Consider the following 26,351-nt stretch of genomic DNA (forward strand, 5'->3'; position numbering starts at 1 on the left):
GATTCTCCCCTGGAGCTTTGGGAGGAACAGGGCCCTGCTGACGAACTAAGTTTCAGACTTTTGCTCTCCGGAGCCATGAAAGAAATACATATCTGTTACTATAAGTCACCAAATTTGTGATCATTTGCTGTGGCAGTCTCTGAAAATGAACATGGTTTTGTTTAAAAATAGAGACCCCCTGCCATCGTTTGAAAACCACTACCCCTAACTGGCTCACATCCCCCAGAGTTTCTGTTATGTCCAGAGCAAGGATGCAGGAAACAGTTGGTAAGTGAAGGTGGGGTAAGTAATGGTTTGAGGCTGAGTTTGACCAGCCTTCTGAGTATAGGATTCCAAATCCAGTGAAGACCAATAAATGAAGGGTGGGCTATGTGTGTTAGGCTCAGGGTTCCTTTTTCTATGCACCGTCCAAAATCTTCCGAAACTTAGGAACTAACTGAAAAGCTATAGGAATCTATGAGGAAAACTGAGAAGGAGGCGCACTGCCTTGGGATCCAGGCACCTCACACGGAGTACTTCACAGCCAAGAACTGATTTGTGCCACTGACTGTACCCCTGGCAGCAGCCAAAAGGGGCCCCTGGAAAAGAGTCTTCCCCAAGCCCTCAGCTAAAGACTCAGATCTAAGACTCAGAAGAAGGAACAACAGCTTGCACACCCAGGCCCCCAAATCACAGCTAAGACACATCCAGTGTCATCTGGCAACCAGGAACAACTGTAAACAAGGACAGAAATGGCCTGTCACCATAAGCTCTGCTGGTCACAGGAGGGAACACTCAGCTCCTCATTTCAAGGAGGGGACCCCAGGAGCCGAGAGAGGAAATGACACGAGCCCAGAACTCATAACTGAAGAATTAGGGCCAGAAAGGAGGCCTCCGGCCACCCAGGATCCTCTGCTCTGTACCAGCGCCCCATGGCGCCACTTACACCATTAAGCTGGTATCGTCCATCAGGAGGCACTCAGTGCCACCAACCATTCTGTGAACCCTGCAGTAAAGGACTGTGATTCCAGGATGCATGACAGGGAGTTTCCCATGACTCTGTCCCTGATGTGTATTTTTTAAAAGGCGAAAAGGGGAGCGAGTACTGCTCCTACTTCATTCCATCCCAAGTCCACATAACTCATCACTCTGCCCTGTGCTCTGAACACCTTCCAGTCTGCACTAGGTCGCAGCCAAACCAGAGGACACAGTGCTCCCTGCAGACATGGGGCCTCCTCCTGTGTCCTCAGGTCCTGGGAGGCAGGGATCTGCTACCCCGGCTTGTGGGGAAGGAACTTAGGGCTCAGCTCTCCTCTTTTCCACCTCTGTCTAAACTCCCCACTCCTCCACGACCAGCTCACGGCAGCTGCACCAGGACAGTGATTTCAGTGTCGACACCAAAGCTCACCTTTTACCTGCTGCCACTTGGGATGGGCCAGCCCTGTTCCCTAACGTAGCTGTTCCTAACTAATCCCAGAAAAGACTGTAAAAGAGCTATACTCTTTGCATCCTGGCTTCCTTTTCTTTTTTCCTCTGATATTATTGCTTTTCTACATTCCCTGTGTCTTACATAGTGCCCATTTAAATTACTGTCATAAGTACACATGTTTAATTATAGTATAAAATTTATGTAACAATAAAATATACCATCTTAACCGTTCTTAAGTGAGTAGGTCAATAGCATTAAGTACATTCGCACTGTTGCGCAACCAATCTCCAGAACTCTTTGCTCAAAGATAGTTTTAAATAATGTCAAATTTCAATTTCAAAAGTACACAGAACACACTAGAATAAGGGAGATCCACAGACCCAGCACTAGCCACCACCATTATCAACTCATTGCCAATTTTCTATCCCCCAACCTACTCCTCCTGCCCTGTGACTTTTTAAATGTTCTTTAGCACTTAATGGAAATGATATACAATCGTTTTTTACTGTATTGTACATGAGATAGCCATCACAGAAATCTACCTAGGTTAGAAAGAAGACACTGTAGATAGTTAAGGACAGCCCAGTCCTGTGGGCTACTTTCTCAGAGGATAGAAGTCAGATTAAGTAGATGCACGGAAAGGCTAAAATGCAGGCCTTTGGATCTCCTTCCAAAGATGTCTTTCCCATGAGACAGAGTCTCAAACATTACCTCTCTTCCTTTCCCACATGCCTTGGACACCACCGACCCATTCTCCCCAAATTTGGCTTTGCATTTGACAACAGCACTCTGTAACCCAGAAGAAAACCAACACAGGCTACCCCATTTAGTGAGAGATCATCAGAGATACTCGTTTGAAGAATGGGAAATTCAAACCCACCAAAATCAAATAGTTCCCACAACAAAATGTCAGCGGACACAAGTGGGTTCTGGTTTCCCACTCGAAGTGACCATCTCTACCAGGCCCAATCCATCCACTGAGACTTCCACAATTCCTTTGATGATCTCCAAGGGTCAGTGAGGGATCAGAAACCATCACCCATGACATCCGAAGCATCACTGAACCCCAGGGGTGAGTGCTCTGTGGGCTGAGCTCACAAGACTCAAGCACACATCCACAGGGCCACCTTGCAGCCTGGCTGACACGGTCAGGACCTGCTCTGGGTTGTGTGCCTGAGGGGGTGACAGGGAACACTGTGGGCGCCAGGGATCCCCAGAGAGGCGCACAGGAATGGGCTTGTTGCAGGGAATCTCTCCGCATCCCTAGCAGCATTTGAAGCCAGCCTGATTTGTAACCTGACAAACAACACAGCTTTCGCTTGCTAAGCAGACTGGCTAAGTTTGCACAAACTTCTTAGACCTTGTTTGTGTAACATGATGAATTCGTCTGGAGGCGTACACCCTTGGGGAAAACAGAAACCACTAATATACACTAGGTAACACATCTGGACAAGAAATGAAAGTTTCCTGCCTTTTCTCCCTCTTTCAGTCTAGTGCCGTGTCCATTAGACCAGAGTAAAGACTTGGTTGACAGGTTACTGACGACAGTCATAACTTTCTCTCTGGTAAGGACTTAAGGAAGGGTAAGGGACTCACACAGCTATGGATTGGAGAGGCAAAGAGCACAAAAGGAAAACAAATAATTCCCTTCACTTCCTTTTTTTTTCTGGTACTGGGGATCAAACTGGGGACCTTACACTTGCCAGACAGGTGCAGCACCACTGAGCTACATCCCCAGCCCATTCCCTTCATTTCTTAAATACATTTCATCTCCAACTTTGCTCATTAAAATATTTATGCTCTAATACACTATTTGAGTACAGCGTAATAAGGAATGTCTAAAATAAACCTTAATATCTATAAAGTGAGGTTTTTAAAAAATTAAACTCAAGTTGACCCAGAAAGTATACAAAGAGTGAAAAAAGGGTATTCCTACCCCCACCATGCAAAAATAATCCCATTTGTTACATTCCTTCCTGGCATTCAGTTCCACACAGTTAAATGCAGTCTAAAAAATTTCATATCTCATTTTTGTCATTATCATATCCCTGTCATTCATATATTTTTAAATGTTTAATGCCTAAAAATACTCCAATTGTCTTTGCCAAAATTTACTTCATTATTTCCTATCTTCAAACATTTTAAAGCTGTTTCCAGTTAGTATACCTTTTTTGGTAAAATTATTGGCCTGCATTTGATTATCTTCTCCAAATAAATCCCCAGAGGTAAAAGTACCTTGTCAAAGAATCTATTTTCAAATTGCTTTGTAATATAGCCATACAATACTTATCTCTAGATCCCTGATTATCTCGTTACCAATTTAATGCTGTTGATATATTACCAAAAAATTAGTTTTCTATCAAAACAAAAGGATGATGCTATATCTGATAACGTATTTTAAATTTCATTCCAATTACAAATTGTTTCCAAAAATGGGATTTTTTTTTCCCTCCTTTCAATAATTTTGCCTTTGAAACTTCATAATGTCTCTTGAGTAGGCTACAGAACTACAATTACCATCAGACTACAAGGCTTTTTGGGTTGTTTATTGGATCTGAAAAGTACATTTTTATTACAGACATTGAGAAATTTACTTTTACAGTGGAAGCACTTGTTCAATATTAACTGTTATATGGAAAGCATAAATTTTGGTGGATTTCATTTGCCTGGCGAGAGATACCAAATATTTGGAAATTAAAGTGCGTTTTCTCAGCCAGGCGTGATGGCATATACCTGTAGGCTCAGCTATTTGGGAGGTTCAGACATGAGGATCCCTTAAGCCCAGCAGTTTGAGGCCAGCCTGGGCAACAATGTGAGTCCCTGTCTCAAAAAAAACTGAAAAAAATATTTTTTTATTTAGTATGAAGGAGAATCTTGATCTTTTGATAGGAAAGCTGAAGTTTTTCTATTTAGTTTACTAATATTTTACCAATTTATTAATTGTTGGGATAAATATCTAATAAAGAATTACTCTCCTTAATGTATAAAATGCTTGTGCAAAGTAACTAGAAACTCTGAAGAGAGGGGTCGGGGATGTAGCTCAGTGGCACCGTGCCTGCCTTGGCAAGCACAAGGTCCTGAGTTCAATTCCCAGCATCAAAAAAACAAAAAACAAAAAAACTCTGAAGACAAATGTTTAAAATATAATGGTTATCTACGGACAGATTTAAAAGACAGTTGGAAAGTATTATCTCCATCTAAATAAATGAGATAAGAACTATAATAAGGAAAATTTAAATATAGTTTTGATATTTGAATATATTTTAAAATAACTTTAAAAGTATAATTTTTCAATTTTTGTTCTTTTTTCTCACTATGAGTTCAGGTCTTGAACTCACTATGTGGCCCAGGATGACCCTGAATTTGCAGTAGTCCTCCTTCTCAGCACCCCGAGTGTTGTGATTACAGGTGTGCACCACTACACTTGGCTTAAAATTTACTTTTTTAGTAAGCCATTTCTCTCTAATGAATGGACCATTATATTTCCAAAGTTCTGAAATGGTGAACAGAGCACAGAAAGACGTCATTAGGGTCCTGCTTGAAACCAACAGTTTCCGGAAAGTGCCAGCCTTGATTCAGGGCCAATGCCCTGGGTTATTTTAAAGTGAATGGCAGACATCATTTCATCCATAACTACTAGAGGACTTCACTTTAAAAGATGAAGACAAAAATACAGTGCTATCCTCACAACCTCAACACACTGAGCACTGATAGTAGAAGGCAGCTTAGCTGTTGAAGACCTACACTTCACCCTTCTGCCCAGGCCTGGGTATACAGGAAGTCCCTAACTTCTGAACTAGTTCCATTCTGGGAGAACATTCACAAGTTGGATTCCTTCATAATCCGACAAAGTGAGTCTTATATAGTCCACCTGGGACTCGTACACAGCATACCTGTGAAAGTTTGCAACGCAAATGTTCGTAAGTTGAGGACTTATGGTACCACTAAAGCCAATTTTGCTGACCAAGAAACAGAAGTCTCAGAGCAACTGAGATGTTTCCCAAGCCCATGGTATTAATACTTCAGCTTTCTGAACCACAGGCTCCTGTTCTCTTCCGACTCCGCCTTCACCTCTTAGAGGGGAGGACGGCTTGGAGTGGAGGTCTTGAATGAGCCCGGCGCTGCCCACACGGAACCCCTCATCCCTCTCTTCCCTGCCCGAATCCTGACTCCTGGAGTCTCCCAGTTTGGCCTCTTTCAGTGTTTTTACTATATTTTCCTATTATAAAAGTATAAGTTATTGCAGTAAGTCAATGTTAATGATTTTCTGTTTTATTTTTAGTCAGTGGTAGAGGGAGAAAGGGAAGCAGAAAGGCAGACTTATGTCAGCTGGGTGGGTTGGCTGGGGCTCTGGAGACAGCTTTCCCATGATTCACTGGGTGACTGACTCCTTCATAATCCCTCCCGGCAGAGTCAGGCCTGGGAGCCTTTAAATGAGAAAGGAAGGAAATGCAAAGGAATCCTCATTGCTGTAAGCCACCTCCTTCCCAAGTAGGCTGGGCTCCCATTCTGGGCTCTCTCTGCCCCCACTGATGGGGGTGGACTTTGATAGAGGTGGAACCGAGAGCCAGAACACAGTTGGATCACATGAGCTGGATTTATGTCACCTAGAGTCACAACTCTCTTGTTAAGTGAATGCAAATTCTGTCTTCATTCTGGGAGAGTGGAGGGGACTCTGGTGAAGGTTGGCAGGGCACTGAGAGCCGCTGAGTCTTGGCCCCTGTCTAAGGGCCTTTTCATTCTCATGAGTCCTGCCACGAAGCACTGAAACTCCGCCTCGCACCTGCCTCGCTCTGACGAGTCTGAGGGTTCCCAGCTTGGGCGCTATTTGATCACCGGTGAGTGACTCTTGGTTGTCCTTGTACCTGCAGGAGGCTTAGCAGCACCCTAGGCAGCCGACTACGGAAACCCAGTCAGGACAACCAAAAATGTCACCCATCAGCCATTCACTGCACAGTGTCCCCGGGGGCAACAGTGCCTCTGGTTGAAAATTCTGCATTCAGAGCACCTTCTTATGCAGGCCAACCACTTATTTTCCTTTCTCTTCCTGTTGCCCAGCACAGCGGTTGGCCCACTGCAGGAATCTCAAAATGTTTGTGGATCCCTAAGAATGGTCCTGTGAAGCAGGTCTGGGACCCAGTGCATTACAGATGCAGCAGAGGAGGCCTAGAGAGGTCGTGGATCTCTGGGGTGGCACAGCTAGGAGTGGCAGGCAGGTAACCCAACAGCCACCACTGTTACATTCACGCCCTCGGGATCCTCTTGCCTTCAGCTCTGGTCGCCAAGGAACAAGGCCGAGAAGGCCTTTCGGATAGCATATTCGAAGTGGCCGCAGCTGTGAATTAATGAGGAAGGCTTTCTGAGCCTTGTCTGAGTCTGAGACCTCTGTACATCTGCAGTCAGTGATGGGAGCCTCATGGTCCTACTGAGCGTGAGAGCAGGGTAAAAACTGCAAAGATTTCTCTAGTGCCTTAACCGGAGAATGAATGATACATGGTAATGATTTGCACCACATTCACAGCGTGAGATGAAGAGGAAGCCCAGCGTCCCAGTGCAGTCGGGCTATGAATGAATTTAGCTACAGATCTGAAGCGCTGTCTTAATTAGGTTTAGATTCTGCTTTCCTTTTTACAGAGGAAAGTAGAACAGAGTAAACGTCTGATTCATATTTGGAAGTGGGAGTCAGGTGGGAGTGGGGAGGGACTCACGGGCTTCGCAACCTGGTACCCAATTTGCAGGGCAGGAAAAAAAATATCTCATTTCCAACTCTACTGCTAAGTGTTCTTTCAAAATCATGCTAATTATGAAGAATGGAAATAGCTTCATGCATCGATACCCCGAAGCTCAATCAGGCCCACACTGCCTGATTTTGCTTGGCAGCGATGTTAGGAGGTAGCCCGGGGGAAATGTTGCTGTGGGCTGCAAGTTTATGTAGCACTCAGATTCATATGTTGGAATCCTGCCCTGCAAGGTGACTGCATTAGGAGGGGAGGCCTGGGGGAGGTGAACAGTCATGGGCACAGGGCCCGCATGAATGAGATGAGTGCCCTCACCCTCCCACCAGGCGAGCACTCGGTGGGAGGCCCATTTATGAACCAGAAAGTGGGTTCTGTACCACACACTGCATCTGCTGGGGCCTTGATCTTGGACTTGCCAGCCTGAGACTTCTCTGCTGTTCATCAGCTTCCCAGCAGATAGATTTTTATTATGGCAGCCCGAACAGATGAAGCCAGGAGTCATTTCTTCCCAAGGCAGGGCCCAGTGGCTTCAAGGGAAACTAGAAATAGTACTCTGTGCCTCCAGTCCCGACTCTGCAAAGCCCGTCCGCAAAAGGCACAGCCTGGTCTACCTGTAGTTAGGTGATGCTTAATGAGTCTCATTTACTGACCTGGTTGACAGGGCTTGACACCAGTTTATTGCCTTTACCACATCATGCTTGAGCGGATTTGGGAGTTCATTGTATCTGAGTTAGCAGAGAGAAGAAAAGCCAAACAGCAACTTTTCCAGTGCGAAATTTCTCTTTTCTTGCCCTTCTTCCCTTCCTTTTACTTTCTTGCAGTACTTGGAATTGAACCCAGGGCCTCTACATGGAGCACCATCCCCAGCCCATCCTTATTTTTTGAGACAAGTTTTCAGAAAAGTATTAAACTGCCCAGGCTGGGTTTAACCTTGAGATCCTCCTGTCTCTGCCTCCCAGATAGCTGGGATCATGGGAATACACCACCACAGCTGGCTCAGTGTGTTATCCCAGTGCACATCCCTAGCTGCTTACCTATGCTGAAGAGTATCCCCAACCTCCCTCTGGGATGGAGGACGGTGGCCTGGGACCTCGGGGCTGGTGGGCTGAAGTGGGCTGAGGGAAGCACAGACAAGCGGGGGGGGGGGGCTTGGACTTGGCTGTGCTGGATCGCTCTTCTTTGTGCAGGGCTGGAGCCAGCAGCCCTGTGTCGTACTCGTGTGTGACACACAGGGCTCTGGGGTCCCTGTCCTTTGGCCTGTGGGATGGGGATGTTAAGGTGGGGTCTGGCAATGTGGAACACGACAGCATGCAAAAACGCACCTCTGGGTGCCACTGGGAGCACAGGACCACAACATCTCCCTGTTTAAGCATCAGCTTGTTCGCCCATCCCCCTCACTCATATTTATGCACAAGGAATAATGAGCAAACCCCCAGACACCCCAGAGCTGCACCCTGAATTCTCACCAGCCCCTTCACAGGCCTCTCTTTTCAGGCTTTTGCTCTGACTGAGGAATGGTGAGCTTCCTGTCCACCAGAAGTTGCAGTGTTGAATGATGTTGTCCAAGGGGCAGGGAAGGAAGGTCCCTCTGAAAAGATACCATGATGAGTCCTCGCCATTGCAGCCATCAGGGGTGCTGACCACAACACTGATGACCATGGCCAACCCTGCAGGACACTGGGCACGTGTCAGGCCCTGACTTGGTACCATACATGCATCATCTCATTTGCTCCTCTGCCAGCTTGCTAAGGCAGGCACTATTCTTAGGCCCACTTCATGGACAAGGAAACCGAGGCTTGGAGAAGTCAAGCAACTTGCCCAGAGCCACATCAGTAAATGGAAGAATATGGATTTGAACCATCAGAATGACTTACTTCCTTTCCTCCCAAAGAACCTGATAAGCCTCCATCATGTGTTCAAGTCTAGTATCTTTCACAAGTTCCTTTTCTTTAATAACAACTGCAGGTGCTTGCTGAGCACTTATTGCAAGCCTGACCATTCGAATGCATATTGTCATTTCACTTCACACACATGCCAGAGATAGGACAAGTGCTTTCTCTAATTTTGATCAGAGGTCACTGGGGCCTGGAGCCAGCATTGGTGAAGCCAGGATTTAACCTCATCTCCATAAGTTCTTTCCAGTGGATCCCTCTCCTCCTGAAGGGCGAGAAATTATTGGAAGGCTGCTCTGCCCATATTACAGACTCCCTCTGGAACCCACTTGGGCTGGCCTTTTCTCTCCCTGCTCTTTCCCAGGGGATTCTCAAAGACATTCTCCCCTGCACTGGGCGGACTGACCAGGGACTCCAGCTATAGCCAAAACCCCAAACCCAAGATCCTGGACCTCCCCCTCCACTGAGTTTTGTCTCTGTGACTGTTGCCTGTAAGACAGCTGGGGATTTCCAGCCAAAAAAGCTTCCTGGCTTCTGAGCTGCTTCCTTATTTCCTACCTGGGGAAATATCCAGCCTTTCAACCAAAGGCTTCCTTATTAACTCTCCAGTCCCAGGCTTGACAAGACCAGCATGCCCCATTTTATCCACTTTAAAATATAAATGACAAGGGAATTGTAAATGTTTTAATATTAGATTGCAGCGATGGTTATACAAGACTGTAAATTGAGAACCTAATAAAACAAGTGAATTTCATGGTATATAAATTACACTGCTCATTGAAAAAAGAAATAATAAGGATTTTTTTTTAAAAAGGGCTATAAAAAAGTGTTTATGGAATCTCCTTAAGTACTCCAGGAAGCAGAGGCTGACTGGGAAAGGCTGAGTACATATTTATGGCAACTCAACTGAATTATTTAGCCCATCCTCCTCTACTGTTCCTTGTAAAAAGCACTAGAATTGAAGCTATAAGTGAGACTCAGTTCATTCCCACTACCTTTTACATTCTGTTCGAGGTCTGGCAGGTAGGGGTAGTGAGGGGATGCGATGCTAGTGATCTCGAAGCAGAGTCTCGCAGGTGTCTCTCTGGTGGGGCTCCTTCTCAGGGTCATTTCTGAAGCCCCACCAGGGTCCTGTGAGGAGAAGTCTCTAATGCAGCTTCGGGCTCAGGCTGTTGGACAGAGTAACCTTTCCCAGGTTTAGTAAGCACAAGGTAAACCTGACCCTGACCCTCACTTAACTCATCTACAAGAAGAAGAAAACGTTAGCACCTACTTCATGGGTTTACCCTCAGAGCTGCAGACCAAGCCTGGCTCACTGATTTAGAAAAAAAAAATCACTTTATTACACTATTGAAAGAGATCAACTGCAGGTGGAGCCCCACCTTGCACCTAGTAGTGAATTTAGCTGATTCCATTCAAACTTCACATCATTCTTTGCACTGGGTCTAACTGTTCCCCTTTCATAGCCAGGGAAAAGGCTCTCCAAGGTCAAGGGACTTGTCCAGGTCACCCAGCTAAGGAGTGGCAGAGGTGGGACTTGCCACCACTCTGACATTGGAGTACTTATCACTCCACTATCCAATGTGCCACAGGTGGCAGATTCTAGTGACGTTCCCAGGATATGGACCTAAGTGAGTTGAACTGGACATCCACACATCAGGGGCCCTGACTGGCAGTCATCACAGGAATAAAACCCCCACTCACTTTGCTGAGATCTACACTCAGTTGCCATGGCCACATTCTCAACATGAGCCCCAGGAAAACATCACGGCACATCCGGTTCCCAAAAGGTTAAATTCCCTGGAGCCTGGACCTTCATACTTACAAGCAGAATCTGAGCTAACCCTATAGGGCTATTTTTGGCTACCCAGTCTGGCTGCCCTTTCTGGGTGACCCAATGGCACAGGCTGAGCTGTGATCTGGCCCAGTGTTTTCTTCTGACTCTCACCTTGAGAAATAACCAGGTTTCAAAGGATGGGTGCCATACAGAATGACTTACTAAGTGGCCCCATGAAGAGGAAGGAGGGCCAGATCCAGGAGCCGAGTCAGGGCTGCCCTGTGGTGGGAGACAGTTTGGACAGGAGACAGTGGCTTCCAGGCACACTGATTTCCAGGGAAAACCCTCGTGAGCAACAGGCAGAGAGCCATGCTCCAAGCATGGGCTGGCCACATACTCAGGAGTGGGAAAGAGGGACTCAGAGGGACAGACACTGCCTTAGGCAGCAGCCTTACATCTTGCTACCCAAGTAACTCCCCCAACAGCTTGCAGGCATCTCAGAGTCCAGATTAGAAATTCACCCCTTGAGCCAACTAGTCCCCTTCTGCCAAGCTGTCCCTTTCCAAGTTTTTACCCTGCTGCCAACAGAGCCATCTTCTCCAGGACGCAAGTTTGACCGCACCAACCCCCTCCCTAAAACTCACCAACCATTCTTCACAGTCCTGGGTGAAAATCACAGTTCCTATCTGGTCCATGAGGTGCCTCAGGCCCTTTGCAGAGTTTGATGTCACTTTCCAGATCCCTGGGCCATGGCTTCCCAAGGAGACTGATCTGGCTTGCGCCCAAGTCTGGTTGCTCCCAGAGCCATCCCTGTGAGAGTCAAATGTCTCCCCACAGTGGCACATGTCTGTAACCCCAGCACTTTGGAAGGCTGAGGCAGAGGGATCTCAAGATTGAGTCCTACCTGGTCAATTCAGTGAGACCCTGTTTTAAGAAATAAAAAGAGCTTGGCATGTAGCTCAAAGGGAAGGCTCCTCGGTTTAATCCCCTGTACTGCAAAAAAAAAAAAAAAAAAAAAAAAATTCAAATGTCACCTCCACCGTAAAGCTGCCCCGGTCCACTGAAGCCACAGAATTTTATTCTTTTGAGCAGAAAAAATGTTCAACCCAAGTTTGCTGCACTGAATTAACTTAAGACATCTGCAAAATGCCTTAAATATGCAAATTCACCCGGAAAGGAAAGTGCTCCAGAGTCCTTGGCACCTCTGCCAATGGTGGGGGAGCACGAGGGTCTGACATGCAGAGAGAGAGGGAGAAGGGCACAGAGGTAACCTGGGAAGGTCCCGCTGTAACCCGGGGAGGTGGCCCCTGGGGCAGTCCACGGCTCCAACAGAGAGCTTGTTGCCAGCTCCATCATGGTAGGATGGAAAACGCTTACCAATTGAAGGGATTGGCAACGAAGCTCTCCACCCAGGGACAGCAGTTTGTCTTCTGCTACCTGTTTTTTGCTGTGTTTCTGATAAAACATGAACCAAGGTACTCACCGATGGACAAAAGAGAAGAGAATGGCACTAGACTCTCTGGAATAGACTGTGTCCTGGTACCATGGGAGGGGTGTTTCTAACTCACTGCCACCGTGTGAAGCAGGCAAGGTGGGGCTCTCTGTCCTATCTACCAGTGAAGAGCACGAAACCCTCACTCAAGTAAGTGGGGACACTGGAACCAGAACCAGATCTCCCAAAGCCTGGTCCAACGCTCCATCCCCTGACACACGTGGCTAATGTAACTCTCACCACACGACATGGAGGCCCATGTGACTGACCACCGGGCTGGGTTCCATATGAACTGGCATGTCCCAAGTGGCAGCAGGTCATGGGAGACTGGGCTACTACCACTCCTTGAAGGGGCTGGATGCTCAAAAACTTCAACCTCAGCCGGGGCTGATGTGAGTGATGCTCAGGATAACTTTGTAAGGGAAGAGAATCCCTGCATGGAAAGGAAGGAGACTAAGCCAGGACTCACTCTGATTTCTGGCCCTCAGGGTGGACATGGCATCGTGGCCTCGGGCTGATGTAAGCGGATGACATCTCCTCTTTGCTGTGCCCAAAGAGGCTGCCACATGGATGTGTGCAGCAGCAGTGAACCATCAACTCCTGAAACATCAAAAGGTTTTGCCCCACCACTTCCCTCCATCTATTGGGAGCTGACCTCTACCAAGTGCCCATCCAGTGCTGAGGATGTTTTTCTTAGTTAAAACAAGCAGAAAGTCAATACATGATACGTTATTTTCATTCATGTTTTACAGGCTAAGAGCTTGAACATCACAGGGGTTAAACCACTGAGCCACAGTCATACAGGAATGAGATGTAGGGATAGGGTTCCCTGGCTCTCTCCAAACCAACTCATTTAACCACTCGGCTACACAAGAAGGAAGGACTGGGCTTTGCGCTGCCTTTGAACCCAGCACAGAGCCTGAATTCCCAACAGTGCTTGGAGAACACCCCTGAACCCTGTGATCAATGAGCCTGTGCTTGTGAACTTGCCTTACACTTCATCTTGGGGTTCTGCACCCCACCTCTGCCCCAGGCACTGATGGCCCAGGGTCCCCTGAAGGCCTCCCCATCTCTCCCTCCCCATCTCCCCCTCCTACTGAGGAAATGCTCCTCTCAGGTCCAGATGGAACTCAGGAGCCACAAACACCTGTTCTGAGCTCTCTGAAGGTCACCTCTGCCGGGCACCTCAGAAGGGAAGGGACCACACTTTTCCTGGGAGACCCAGGCTGGAAAAGGCCAGCTGCTGCCCGATGTGGCAAATCACAGGAAAAGGTCAGGCAGACAGCCACACCCACTGTTTCCTGTGGTCTGTGGTGGAAAGCAAATAAAAAGCCCCGCTTAGAGAACTTAGCAACATATTGTCTCAAAATTTAAGAAAAGGTGTGTGAGGGCTGGGGATTTAGCTGCCTCGAAAGCGCTAGGTCCCGAGTTTAAACCCGGGTACCAAAAAAAAAAAGAAAAGAAAAAGATGTGTGTGAGTGTTTGCGTGTGTGTGTGTGTGTGTGTGTGTGTGTGTGTGTGTGTGTGTGTCTGTGTGTGTCTATGAAAGGCTGGGAATGCTGCTCAGTGCAAAGGACCTAGGTTCAATCCCCAGTACTGCCAAAAAAAAAAAAATAATCCAAGAAAGCTTTTAAGGTATGGGAGTGCAAGGGCGACCACTGTCAGGCAGGATGGTTCCCGGTCTCAAGGCTCCATGTGGCAGGTCCCCACTGGACTGGGCTCTAGGGAGCCTCAGATAACCACAAGCTGCACCTAGCTCTCAGCAGAGGGCTGCAGTGCTGAGACCACCAGGGAGAGCCACCTGCACGGTTGCAGGGGCCAGAACGGTGGTCAGGGAGCCGCCATCTTGGCCCCCTCTCGCTTCTGCCTGCCAGGAGAGGCAGCTGTGCCACACCCTTCTACCCCGGACCCTCTGACCTTCCTTCCCAGGTGGGTCACCAGCTCCAGAAAATCCCAGAGCCCACCTCAGCCACGCTGAAGGTGGACAACCTGGATTCTGATCCCAACTCTGCCACTTTGGCCTCAGCTTTTCTACATAGTCTTCTCACATGGAAACAGCCCTCTCCACTCTGCTGTGTAGGTGTTGAAGTATCAGGGACAGCTGTGACCATTACAGGTGACAAAGGCTTCTCTTTTTAGTGGTAAAATCCTGAAGTTCTACTTCTATTATTTTTCTCAGTGACCTTGTACAGTGGCCTTTTTAGTGGCTACGTGTGTGTCCAGACTCCCAAAGGGAAGTTTACCTTTTCAGGGCCTCTGTCCTGCCCCAGCTCAAAGCAGGATGACACAAGCAAGTGTCCCAGGCAAACAGGAAACCCCTCCCACTCAAAACATGAACAGGTTTTCAGATCTCCACGGCCTGGTTTCCAGGAACTGGGGATTCACTTGTTTATTCTGCAAGAACTTTTGTCACCTTGGAAACCTAGAACACAGCAGCATGGAAACTCTGTGTGTATGTTTGTCTCCCTGGCCTGGTATTTGAAAAGCTCGGAGTCGGGTCATGACTCAGGGCTCTCTCGTTGCAATTTCTGCAATGTTGAGGGTTTACTCTTCATCTTCTCCCAAAGAGGCCTCTAGGAGGGGCGGAAGACAGTGAGCAGGAGCACCAGGCTTGGGACCTCCAGAGGGCCAGGGATATGAGAAGGGCCGCCTGTGGATGCCCCTCTGGGTGGCAGTTGGTAGGGGCAGCCAGAAGGCACACCCTGCCCTGCTTCTCCCAGAGCCACGGTGACAGTTCCATGGAGTGACAGCTTTGTGTCCCCCCCCCCCCCCCCGGGAGGCTCTCTTGCAAAGGTGTGTAGAGACACAGAGACAAGGCAGCGTCTGGGGCGGTGAGCTGCCCTCCTGCCTCTCCTCACCAGGTTGCTGCTCAGTCCCAGCTTTCCTGCAGGCCTGGCCCCCTACCCACCCACATGGACCTCTAAGCTTTCACAGGGCCTCACAGCTCCCTTAGCCTTCCGGGCTTAGTGATTTCATAGCAAATCGCTGAAGGAAAACCGGGGCGATTCAGTGAGCAAACCCCAGGAGGGAAGGGTTGGTCTCAGGATTCTCAGAGGCGCAGATTCTTAACAAACTTAATGAGTGAGTCCAGGATGAGTGGAGGGCACATCTGTTCTGCTGCACTCCTGTCCCTGACCCCTGGGTGGGGCCCCACAACCCTCCCTTTCATCCATGTCTACATTAACTTCTGCCACTCTCAGACTGCTATTTGTGGTCCTGTAATTGTACAAAGGATGAGTAGTGGGCGTGAGCCAGATGAGCCCCGAACACCCCAGGCCCCAGGAAGGACAGGGGAGCCCAGGAGATCAAGGCTCATGGAAAAATATAGTGAATCTTTATTTTTTGGTACCAGGAATCGAACTCTGGACCTTGCACTAGCAAGGCCACACCACTGAGCTAAATCACCAGCCCTATAGTGAATCTTTCATCAAAACAATTTACTACAGTAAAAGACACACTGCCATTATGGGGCATCCTCATTCACCTTATTCACCAGATCTGGCACCATGTGGCTCTGGCTCTTTCCCAAAGTCAAAATGACCCAAAGCTAAATGTTTGGAATGGATTTAGGATGCAGAGGCAGCCACAACAGCGAAAGTAAAGACACTCAGCAAAGAGACTTGCAGAACTGCTCCAGGAAGTGGCAAGAACAATGGGCTAAATGTGCTTGGAGCCAGGGGCTATATTTGAGTGGGTGCTAATGGCAATGAGCCTTTTACTGCAATACAGTTTTAAAATTTAAACATATACTGTGTTTTCCAAATATGCGTCGCGTACTGGATCCAATGCAAAGGCAGAAAGAGGGCAAATGTCATTAGTTCACTAACATTAGCTGCACTCAACATGGGTAAGGCATAATGATAAGTACCGTAATATACCAAAATATAGGAGGCCAGTACCCGAAGGAGCTTAAATCCAAACAGGCTCCAAGCCGTGTTAGGGCTGCAGGGCTAACTACTCTGGGGTGATTTGTGGGCAGGGCCTGCTGGGCTCCCCAGGCAGAGTCCCCTGCCTCTGGCCTCTGTCCGCCCCCTCCTCTCCATCCGTCATGGCTCTGGCTTCCAGATCCAGGAAACCAGGCCAGCAGGCTTACTGTGGAATGCAGCACCCTGGGCTCCCTGTGCGCCCTCTGGCCAGGGCACCTTGCCAGCCACTGCTCACGGGCTAAGTGACAAGCGTCCCCCTGTGGTGGGCATGTGTCCTGTCAAGCCCTGAAGAGAGGCTCCGGACAAGGGAGATGGAGGTGGGGACAGAAGGGTGACGCCTTCGCAATGGGTACTCGCTGCTGGAGAAGACGTGTGGAGGTTGGAAGAGGCTCTGGAAGCTGCTGAATCCAGGCCTCCACCCGTCTGCCTCTCAGAAAGGGGCACAGAACAAACGCAGCCTTTTCGGAAGCCTGCTCCAGGCTTGGTGGCAGCGGTCTCTCTGGAGAGGACGCTCCCCTAGGCTGGGAGGTGGTCCACGTGGCTGGTGAAGCTGGGGCAGGAAGCGGTGAACCTCCCTTTCCCCAAGACTCGCTGCCACTTCCCACCCACCTGATGACAAACCCTCGAGTGGCGTGAACAGTGTCCCACACGGACTGCTCAAGTCCTAACAGGTGAGTTCAGTCTGACTGGGAACAGGGTCACTGAAGAAGAAACTGAGTTAAGGGTCTTGAGGCCAGATCACTTTGGACTTAGGAACGGCTCCAAACCCAGTGACTGTGTCCTTACTGCAGAAAGGAGAGGGAGACAGGGACACAGAGGGATGGCCATGCAGAGGCGATGCCGAGACTGATGACGCATCCATAGGGAAAATCACATGAGTCGGAGCCATCAGGACATGGGGACAGATTCTCCCAGGAGCCTCCAGAGTGAGCCCTGAAACCTCGCTGATGCCATGGGTTCTGGCTTCTGACCTCCAGAGGTGTGAGAAGGAATCTCCATGGCCTCAAGCCAGGCAGCTTGTGGCACTTTGTCCTGGCAGCCCCAGGACATAGAGGGTATGGAGGACTGAGCAGCTGGCTGCCTCCTGTGGCAGCTTTGCTGATTTGGGCTTGAAACGCTTATTTCCCAGACAACACCCTTCCCACCTGGATGCAGCAATGAGCCGCATTTGCCCTCTCCCCTCTTACACCTTGACACCTTGAGTGGGATTCGGCCTGGGGGAGGGCATCGAGGGCCCCTCCCCTCCCCCAGAGGGAACAGGCTGGGTGGGTAGGCAAGGGTTGATTACAGCTTTCTAGTTGACTTTAACTCATAGACTAAAAGGATCCGAACTTGCCAGGTAAGGCAACACATTTCTGTAATCCCAGCTACTCAGAAGGCTGAGTCAGAAGGATTGCAAGTTGGAGGTCAACTTGGGCAACTTAGTTGAGACCGTGTCTCAAAGCAAACAAAGTGGCTAAGAATGTAGCTGTAGCTCAGTAGCACAGCACCCCTGGGTTCAATTCCTAACACTGGGGAAAAAAAGAAACTCAAGGAATGAACCCTGATTACTCTTTAAGAGCTCTTAGGCCCCTTTGGTCTAAATAATAGAGGACTTAATTTACACTTTCAGGATGATTTATTCCCCAATTCGTTGAATAATACCACTGCTTCCTAGGATGCATGGGAGCTGTATAGATCAGGGGTGTGTGTGTGTCTGCACATTCTTATTTATACAGGAACCCAGGACAGTGCTCAAAACACTGGTGCACTCAGTTTGGCACAGTGGTGCACAGCTATGATTTCAGCAATCTGGGAGGCTGACGAAGGAGGATTATGAGTTTAAGGACAGCTGGGGAAACTTACTGAGTTCCTATATCAAAAGAAAATACAAAAGGGTTGGGGTTACAGCCCAGTGATAGGGTGCATGTAATCATGAATAACCCCATCCCAGCTGTGTGAGTGACGGCAAGGCCCCTCCCTTCTCTGTTTCCAAGCTGGGGCTAACACTACAAAGCAGAGTTACAATCAAAAGGTGAGATGATGTCATGAGCTGTGAAACCTGCTGAACACAGAATTGGGCTTTATTAATAGCATTAGGCCTCAGGGAGGCTGAGGCAGGAAGACTGCAAGTTTGAGCCTAGCCTGTGCAGCTTAAGAGACTTAGTGAGACTGTCTCAGGATAAAAATTTTGAAATGGGCTGGGAATGTAGCTCAGTGCGAAGTGTCCAGATTCAATTCCCATTCAGTACCCCAAAACCAAAAACCAAATCAATAAATATAAAAATCAAAAATAATCATTACTAGAGCCGTGTCCAAATTCAGGCTCTGTGATTCTGCTATCGTCTACGCAAGGCACCTCTGCCTCTGCGTGTCCTCATCTGTCCGCTGATGGTGAGGGGACAGTGAGGGCCATGTGCCTCTGAGGGTCCGGTGTGGGACGGCCCCGGCATTGAGGGCAACATGCCCTGAGAGGCAGAGAGTCTTCCTGTCACCCTCTGGGTGCTGCGCTCCTGCCTTCTGCGCTGTTCTTTGAAGACCAAAGATCCACCTGGGCTGGAGAGGGAGACAGAGACCAGGACAGGGCTGCATGCCCTGAGGGTCTCAGATGTCCTAGGGTCTGCACTGGGGAGAAGGCAGGGCCGTCGGTCCCGTGACTCGCTCAGTGCTGACTGAACATACCCTGGCTTTGTCTTCTCTGAGGAGGGCGCAGCTGCCTGCCGCCTGCCAGCACTTAGTGCTAACCACTATATTCTCAAAGCAAGAGCCCCATAGCGATAAGGACACAGCACAATAACCCCTGGAGAGCTCGCCTCTTCTGGAATCCCTCTGCTCCGAAATGATATGTGTCTTTTTATTCACTGATTTTACTTTATTTTGACACAGAGTCGCCTAGGTTGGCCTTGAGCTTCTGATCCTCCTGCCTCAGCCTCTTGAGGAGCTGGGGTTACAGGTGTGTGCCAGTACCCAGCAGCCTGCACCTTCTTCTCCGAAGTCGTGGTGCACGCTGGGCCTGAGCAGCACAGAAGTGGGAGTGGATGCACAGCTTGCCAGGTTCCCGGAGACAGGTGCTGCCCAGCAGCCAGCTGGCACAGTGACATGGGAGAAGGTCAACTGCCAGGCCTGGGCAGCCTTCTGCATGGAGGCAGATGGGAGGAAGTTTCACGATGTTGGGGTGAGCAGTTTCTGGGTGGAGGGAGAAAGTGGCACGGTATTTTGTTCACCCATTATGAAAGAGTCAACTGCATGACCCAGTAAAGAAAACTGAACCCCAAATATTTCCACACACAAAAATGGGAGGGGGTTGAATTAGCTGTCGGCATGCAACTCCGGATCCTGGAAGTTACCCAAGGATCACAAGTCCCGGGTATCCGAGAAGACCAAGCCAGACTGCTGCCCATGCAGCAGAGGACCCTTTCTGGCCAGGACTGCACAGACCTACTCTGATATTAGCAGGAGGGAACCGCAGACTGTTTGAAATGGAAATTACAGGGAATGTGGCTTCGGAGAGAAGAAACGGAAAGGATCAACATTGCCACTGATCCCGTGAGAGAGGAGGCAAGGAAGATACCTCTCTGCTTCACACGGGATCAGCTCAGAATTTCGAGGGAAGAGTGATGGGAGGAGTCGCTTGTTTTCCCGACGGGAGAAGGCAGAGTGACAGGCCCTTTCAGCCAAGGGGCGGCTCTGCCATGGCCCAGGAGGGGCTGTGGTTCTGAGAAGAGCTCAGAAAGAACTTTGGAGCAGGAGGACCTACTGACAAAGCATAGGTGTCCAATTCAGAGCCCATGGACAGACCAGAAATTGACGTATGGTTTTGTATGTTTTTTTTTTCCAGGGAAAATGCTCTTAAACCTTAAGAGGCTGAACAAATGAGGCTATGAAGGAACTTGGACAGAGGCGGGCGGGGAGAGACAGAGACAGCGACATTTAAGTCTGTTTTCAAATGATTTCAAGTCCCTTGCTTGCCCTGGGTATAAGATGCTTACAAAACTGCATGCAGAGACTACATGGGAAAAATATGCAAAGACGAAGGAAATACAAGACCACGCAAGAGAGGTGGGTGCAGGTAATGACCTTTGCAAAATGATAAAGTCAACCAATCGTGTTTGGATCCTAAAAAAAGGCAAGAGATATGAATGCCAATGAGTTTTCTGAAAACAAGTTAAATCCAACCAACCTCATTTCCTGTTTTTATAGGTCACCGGTGTGGATAAATTAGAGTGGGAGACAGTGGACTCATTTGGCTACGTGCTGCGATAGATAGACTGGGTTCAAGGTAGCGAGGCGCTGCCCACAGGAGGGCCACACGCAGACCCTCAGTGACTGCTGGCTACCACAGGCTGGGGAGGGGCTGCATGCGGCATTGTCCTGGCCTTGTCTGCGTGGCACAGGCCTTCAAGTGAGCGGCGAGTGTGAAGCACAATGCACAGGTGGAGAGGGCAGGAGGTGGCAGGAAGCTGCAACACGGGGCTCGACAGGTTCTGCATTACAGTAAAAGATAAACTGCACAAGTCCGTGCTAAGGGCTTTGACTTAAGAGGGATTTCAAAAAAAAAAAATAATGAAAGACCTGGGATCTTTTCTGCTTGGTAAAAAGTTCATTTTGATGATACCGTTCTTTAAAACAGGTTATTTATAGAAGTATCCGGGGACAAAAAGAATTACTGCAGAACAACTCCATAACACGGGCACAGAAGCATCCCAAGATGACCATGGAGCGTCGCAGAGTGGCAGAAAGAGCTGATCCCAAAAGAAGACTGGTGGCAGGGTGCCAAAGGGACACGGGCAGAGCGAGGGAGGCCGCTGTGGTCAAAGCCGGAATAATTAAGCGATAGATTATGAACCCAACTGTAAATTAAACATCCATAGATCCATATTGACATCGATCACTAACTGCAACATGACAGGTGCAGGAGGGCAGGCACCTCCAGGCAGCAGCATTTGGGATAAGCTGTGTAGACAGCCACAAGCAGGAGGTGGAGACCACAGAATGCCCCCTTCCCAGGGGCTCAGCACAGACAAGAGGCAAAGACAGGAGCTTCACAGCAGACAGACCTGAGAACTCTCCCTCACCAGGGGAGCGAGGTCAACACCAGCAGCGACAAGTCACGTGGCCTGGATGCACCCTAGATATGGTGGGACAAGGAGGTGCTTTACTGCTGGGTTCTTCCCCTGAAAATCACATCCCCAAGTCCAGTCATGAGAAAGACACCAGAAAGTCACAGCTGTACAACCCTCTGCAAAACACCTGAGCACCACTCCCCTCGACCACCGAGGTCATCACAAACAAGCAATGTCTGAGGCAGGAGAGCCTAGAGCAACGAGATGACTAAGTGCGATGTGATGTCTCAGATGGGATCCTGGAATGAAAAAATGATATGAGTTTAAAATGAAGTACAGCTGAATAAAGCATGGACTTTAGTTAATAGCAATGCACCAATACTGGCTCATTAATCGTAACAAATGTACTATAACAACATCAGATATTAATAAGAGGAGGAACTGGCTCGGCAGCATATAAGAACACTCTGTGCTATCTCCTCAACTTTTATGTAAATCCGAATCTGTAATAAAACCTTAAAAAGCACATTTTAAAAGAGCAAAATGAGACTCTGTGAAGGGGCATTTGAAACCAGAGCCTGGTCTTGCTTCCTGAACTGCAGTGCTGCATGGGAGACACTTTGATGGAAGTCTGTCACCCCTGGCAAACTGTGAGTCCAGAAGAGAAAGGGCTGTACCAGTGCTGGCCACTGTCACACCCCCCTGCAACGGTGTGGCTGGGGCTTGTCCCCAAGGGCTCATGTGTTGGAAGCCTAGTCCCAAGTAGGGTGAAGTTAAGAGGTAATGCGGTTGAGTGGGGTGCGCGGAATCGTTGGGGTGCAGCTGTGGGACAGACTGAGATAGTCGTTCTCATCAGCTCCTCACCTTTCCCAAGGGGGTTGATATAAAGCAGTGAGTCTGGCTGCTCCTGCTCTCTGGCTTCCTGTCTCACCGTGTGATCTCTCCCTCTTCATATTCTCCCACCACCACAGCACAATGTAGTTAAGAGGCCACAGCCAGAGTCAGCACAAGGCTGTCTGAAGTTTCAGCCTCCAAAACCAAGAGCTAAAGAAACTTTTCTTCTAAGTTACTCAGCCTCGGGTATTTTATTGTAGGGACGGAAAACAGATGAATACACTACCTTTGCACATGTACCTGGCATGCAGTTGGTACATAATGAATATTTGTGAAAAAAAATGACAAGAACAGGCTTTGGAGCATAAGCTGTCCATCTTAAAGCACTGCAAGGACTGATCAAAGAGCTGAATCTAGGTGATTTTGTGTAGTTCTAGAGCAATGCTGTATACTGCAAGCATAACATGAGGCACATACATATTTATATGTTTTTTAGTAACCACATCATAAAAATAAACAGATGAAATAAAATATTTCCTTTACCTCAATATACCCAAAACATTATTCCAGCACATGAAATAAAATACCTAAAATCTATTAATATAAATATATATAAAATGCACTAATGTAAGTATAAATTTATTAGTGAAATGGTTTATATTCATTTCTTCACATACAATGTGCATTCCTTACTCCCAGCACATGGCAATTTGGACCAGCCACATTTCAGGTGCTCAACAGCCAGATGCAGAGTGGACAGCATAGGGGACAGTATGGCCCGAGGGGCAAAATGAGAACTTGAAAACTACCTGGAGCCAGGTTTCATGTAAGTGAACTCATTCGTTCATTCAGTCAGTCACTCACTCACTCATTTGGGTTTTTTGAGACAGGGTCTTGCCATTCAGTTCAGGCTGGCCTTAAACCTACTGTGTAGCCCAGGCTCGCCTCAAACTCATTGTAATCCTCCTGCCTCAGTTTCCCAAGTGCTGGGATTACAGGTGTGTGCCACTGCAATGAGCTTTGAATGCACTTTAGCACTCGGACCCATGTGTGGCTAGAATAAAGAAGCTTTGGAGGAGCAATCTCCCTGGGGCTGCAGGTAACAAAGGCAGGGAGACCACCTGCTGGAAACCCTAGAGAAAGAACTCTTTCAGTGGCTTAGTTTGAACCGGATGAACCCTAAGGTTCCACCTAACCTTACAGAGTTCTTAACTAAAGATCTACTCTCTGGACCCTGGCTAGTGTGACCATGCACATTTGCACACCTCCTTACAGAATAGAACAGTCCACGGCACACACAGTCTCACGGGTATCCAATCTCACCTGGTCTACCTCTGCAATACAAGGGCCACTCTCCTCTTTTTCTAAGATGTAGGGATGGAGACGAAGCATGGACAGAGAGCTGAGCCCATCGCAAGGGAGAGGAGAGGGACCCAGGCCCAGGATGCATGTAGAGTTCTCTCAAAGGCCAGGACCAGTTTCTGGAGTTCTGTGTACTCTCAGCAGCTTGCAGCAAGGAGGGGCTGAGGCTATGGCGGTGACCTGGGTCCATGCACACAGGGACACTGCTTTTGCTGTGAATTCCATGGCCCTGGGACACGGGGCTGGCAGATTGGAGCTTCCTTCCCTTCCTGTGGCTGTGTCATTTGGCCTGTAAAGTCATACTCTTATGAGGTCACTGCCAACTGTGCTCCAGCACACCCGCCCAAAATAGCACTGACATCTGGATGTTAAAAAAAAGCCTCATGGCTGTGGAACTACTCTGAACATCTGACCCTCATTGTGCAGCCTTTTGCTTCTGTGCAGCTTGAGCTAGCAAAGGAGGGAGGAAACTGTTGGTGGGAAATGTCTACATCTTCCTGGAAGCTAATCTGCTGGGTTCATAGCTGTGCCCCTTGCCCTTTCTGATCTCTCAAAGGCAAGCATGAACCCAGCACATGGGATCACCATGAGAAGCTAAGATCTCATTACCCCAGAGCCCTCCTTGACCCCCAGACCAAGCTGAAGTTCCTGGACTTGGCACACTCTCCCTTCCTTGCCAGGCTTGGCTCCCAGATACTTATGGCTATTAGAAGACAAACAAACAAATAAACAAAACTCAATTCTGCTTTCAAATCCTAATGGTTTGGCTCCTTCGGGCAAATCCTGAGGTCTGGTGTGTCTCTCCCTGTGCACTGCTGACCCCTACTGCCCACAGGCTGAAGCCGATGGCCACGGGCAGATCCCATCCTGCCTTCCTCCGAGTTCCAGGCTACAGCACACTGCCTGAAGCTGCTCTCACAGGGTGCCTGTCTTCTGCGCCTCTGCTTACACCGCCCCCTCTCCCAGTCTTCTCCCATCCTTGTATTAACCTAGAAACCCACACTGTGTTTCAAGTTCCAGCTCCAATTCACCTCCCCACTGAATCTCCACCTTGTACTTCTCAGCTCGTTCTCCTGATTATTTACACTTCTATCATAGTCAAAGAAATGAACAAGATCATTCAAGGCAACAATAAATCAGCTAAGAAAAACACAACAGGGAAATGAGAGAGTGACGGGAGTGGAGATAACTGGGTGGGTGGCCAGAGCCCAGGGAGGGAGTCAGGGCTGCGTGTCCCAAGGTGGGAGGAAGAGGGTCCAGAGGCCGCACCCCAGTGAGCAGGCACAGAGTTCAAGGGCACAGGTCGAAGAGGAAGCCAGGCTCCCTCCTGTGGCTGTGAGAAGCACCCTGGGCTTTCTTCTACATAGAATGGGACATCAGCAAAACACAAGGAGCAGGGACGTGACCTGAAAGGCCGTGCTGACCGCTGAGTGACAGATCTGGAGTGGACGCATGAGGTGGTGGTGATGTAGGAACCAGGACTAACGCAGTGGGCTGGAGACAAACAAGGTGATGGACCGGGACAGGGATGTAATCTGGGGACAGAGGAGAGGGCATTTATTGATGGATGGGGGGAGGCATGACTGGGCTTCTGACCCAGAGCTTCTTTCAGGAATGTCTAGACAGCAGCGCCATGCTTCCGTGGCACTGTGCAACGTCACTTCTCTCCAAGAACCCTGTAGTGGGCTTCTCTATGTGCTGTCTCTGTTCCCGCGGGAGCTTCCCCTACAATGCACTGCCAGCTGAGCTCTCACATGGGTCCCCCCCTACAGCCCAGGACCACCCTACCCTGAGGGCAGGGGCCAGGCAGTGTGCCCAGTCCATGGTGGCTGTATTGTCCACACCTGCTAAATGCTTGCAGGGCTCTGAAGGGCCACAGGTGCCAAGGACATCCATACTGGGAACGCCGACTCCACTGCTGGACAAAGCCCGCGAATTCCCTAGGAGACCAGAAGGAAAGGCCACACTCATTTCACACGACGGTTACCTCAGTGTCTTGGTAGGAGATCACCCCCACCAGCTTCCTGCCACCCACACAGGAGGCAGTGACCTCTGGGAACACTCTAGACAACACTCGGCGTCCTGAGGACCTGCTGAATTTGTCCTGAGCTGCAGGAAATTCTGCTGCTATTCCCTGCTCCTTCAGTTCTGGATTCTGCTATGATTAAAAGGCTCCATGTGCAACTGGTGCTCTTATTCAGAGACGCCAGAGTCACTATACATTACTATATTGTTACTCCTTTTCCTTCCTCCCTCGCTTGCCATGCCTGAAACAACTCTGAGTATTTCCTCCCGGATGTCTTCCTGAATGGCCCTGAATGTCAGTAATCTCTTGGAAACTGGCCACCGCTGTTGTTAATGTCTGGGTTGTCAGGCCCCTAACAGCCTTTGGATTTGTCATGGGCTATTAACTAGCTAACTCTTCATTAAGTGTTGGTAAAGATCAATTTCTGGGGGGCTGATCTGACTCCTCTGGTTCGCTAAATTGGAGGAATAGATGTTTCTGCTCACATCTCCCATGGTTTCCCTCTGTGGGAAGCTGAGGCCCAGGTACTGGGCAGTAAAATCTTTGCTCCCAAGGTGTTGAGCAAAATTCGCTTCTGTTGCCATGGTGAGCACCAAGCAAGGGGAGCTAAGGGGCAGTGGTAACAGTGCAGGGGTATGGAGGAGGCCAACTGCTGGCTCCTCTCACCTAACTACCCCAAACAAGCACTGCTGATTGGCCCAGGAAGAAAGGACGCACAGAGGCTGAGCCAATAACATTGCTTCTCCTGGGAATCTGGATTTCAGGGACAGAGGCTAAGGGACTTGACTAAGCTGGGGGTTGGGGCTACAGGGGAGTAGAGACTAGGATGGGAAGTCACTGTGAATGATACAGAC

At 48.9% G+C, this 26,351-nt stretch overlaps 1 protein-coding gene and 1 non-coding gene across 5 annotated transcripts in view; both read right to left on the reverse strand.

Moving 5' to 3' along the window:
• The window catches only part of Slco3a1 (solute carrier organic anion transporter family member 3A1), a 318,089-nt gene that overhangs the window by 100,209 nt on the left and 191,529 nt on the right, over positions 1-26,351 (reverse strand). The window lies entirely within an intron of this gene.
• Positions 4,859-4,993, reverse strand: LOC147824872 (small nucleolar RNA SNORA2/SNORA34 family). The gene has a single exon (XR_015441868.1). It is a non-coding gene; the product is annotated as a small nucleolar RNA SNORA2/SNORA34 family (small nucleolar RNA).

The sequence above is a fragment of the Heterocephalus glaber genome, unplaced genomic scaffold (genome assembly GCF_053883595.1).
Source record: "Heterocephalus glaber isolate CG9 unplaced genomic scaffold, H.glaber_assembly_v1.0 deba00001531, whole genome shotgun sequence".
In the NCBI taxonomy this organism is placed as follows: domain Eukaryota; kingdom Metazoa; phylum Chordata; class Mammalia; order Rodentia; family Bathyergidae; genus Heterocephalus; species Heterocephalus glaber.